This window comes from Crocuta crocuta, unplaced genomic scaffold (assembly GCF_008692635.1).
Source record: "Crocuta crocuta isolate KB4526 unplaced genomic scaffold, BGI_CrCroc_1.0 scaffold376, whole genome shotgun sequence".
In the NCBI taxonomy this organism is placed as follows: Eukaryota; Metazoa; Chordata; class Mammalia; order Carnivora; family Hyaenidae; genus Crocuta; species Crocuta crocuta.
The window spans coordinates 4324601-4326777 of NW_027527388.1; the positions used below are offsets into that span (position 1 = coordinate 4324601).

Sequence of the window (2177 nt, forward strand, 5' to 3'; positions counted from 1 at the left end):
CTTCAAGCAACACATGAAATGTTAACAGACCCAAATGAACCTTTGGTTCTAACCACCCTGTGCTAACCACCTTTTAATTTAAATATATTTAATTTTTCATCATTTTATTTTTTCACCTAATATTCAAAATCCTTTTCCATTTAGAAAATACGATTTAGTCCAATTGAGTGGTTTAAGAAATTCACTTTCATCTGTTACCAGATTTACTCAGTAATTATGTAATTACTAGTGCCTAACAAGGTACCATTTTTTTTCCTCTCAGAGCCTATGTTTTTTTTCATTATTTAATAAACTCTTATAAAGACTACACAGTGAGATAAATGAAAAACCATCAATGAATCTTGAATCTTGACGGGGGGGGTGGAGCCTTTACCGAAAAAATTATTTCGTATATTAAGTTTAGAATTCAGACAATATAATAGTAACTTCAAGTATCAGTAACTTTTTATTCTTACTAGCACAGGTGATAGCCATCAACACAAATGGCAATAGATTCCAGCTCACAGATACAAACTGTAAGCAAAAGCCATCCATTATAAGGGAATGCACTGTATCAGAACTTAAATACATAAAGTCAACTCCCTCCCCAAGTCAGTCTCAGGTAGGAATATATTCTTTCATACACCACCTCATCTCACTTTAATCATGGTATTCCTCTCAAAATCAAAGAATGATCCACATGACCCTTTAGTTTAAAAACATGTTCCTGGGTTTTATCTACTGCTAGCCTTATGACCAGTGAAATTTCCAATTCTATATTCTTAATTTACAAGGAGCCTTTCTAAAGCAATATTACATCCTCAGCGTAGAAAAATCCACTTTCTTCATTTAAGACATATAGTACAAAAGAATATGTAATCTAACTAAAAACTAATTCTTACAGATAAATTCAAATATAAAAAAATGTGGATATGTAACAATATAAAGAGGATTTCTACATCAGCTATTCCCCCTGAAAATCATAGCAGGGGCGCCTGGGTGGCTCAGTCAGTTGAGGGAGTTCGAGCCCCACAATGGGCTTGCTGCCTTCAGCTTATCAGTGCAGATCCTACTTCAGATCCTCTTCTCCCTTTTCTCTCTTCCCCTCTCCCATTCACACTCTCTCAAAAAATAAAACATAAAAAAAAAAAAAAAAACCAGAAAGAAAGAAAATCATATCTGATTAGAGAAGACAGGGAGGTGAAAACAATCTTATTAGGTAGGTAAAAACAGAAAACTTAGTTCAAGAAAATGCTGAAAAATAAATAAGACAAAAAGGATTACAAAATACTGGGGCATTTGGGTGGCTCAGTCAGTTAAGCATTAAACTTTGGCTTATGTCATGATCTCACAGATCGTTAATTTAAGCCCTGCATCAGGCTCTGTGCTGACAGCTCAGAGCCTGGAGCCTCCTTCAGATTCTGTGTCTCCCTTTCTCTCTGCCCCTTCCCCTCTCATACTGTGTGTGTGTGTGTGTGTGTGTGTGTGTGTGTGTGTGTGTCTCAAAAATAAACATTAAATAAAAAGAAAAAAAGGAAAATATAAGTATTTGCTACATTTAATAAAAAGAAATATGAATGTTGATAATCGAAGTACCAGTACTTAAGTGTGTGATCCTCTAAAGGCTTGTTTTTAAAATGAGTGAGACGAAATATTAAAAACTGAAATTAATCAGAAATATACAGTTTGCTATGAAACACAAATCATCATAACGCCACAGGTAAAATTCCTCTCCTGCTGTCTAATGGCAACTAAAACACCTATCATTACTGTACCCATCATGAGGTAGATATGTTTAGATGTTGAAGCTAAAGACATGGCATGCAATAGAGCCAATTTCTGCAATTAACAATATAAAATATTTAAAAATGGAAACACTGTCTGAAAAATCTAACTTCAGTTAGCAGCTGTAAGTATTCCTCTCTTCTTATGTGTCCTCTTCAAATGTGCACCTCTGCAGACCTACCATATTGCCTTTGGTTTCAATATGACTTATATTAAGGGTCATTGCTCCGGTTTTGGGACCTGTTTCTAATCGTTTCACATCTTTTGACATTAATTTCATTGTAGATTTAAATTTCTAGGCTATAAAAACTAAGTCTTTCCCACTTGATTCTTTGATAAGAAGTATTACTCCAGGTCACGTGTAATTATCATGTATGATCTCAAAGCTTATTTTTGCTATACTCGTGAAAGTT

At 34.4% G+C, this 2177-nt stretch overlaps 1 protein-coding gene across 1 annotated transcript in view; it reads right to left on the bottom strand.

Moving 5' to 3' along the window:
• The window catches only part of DIAPH3 (diaphanous related formin 3), a 500871-nt gene that overhangs the window by 360361 nt on the left and 138333 nt on the right, over nucleotides 1–2177 (bottom strand). The window lies entirely within an intron of this gene.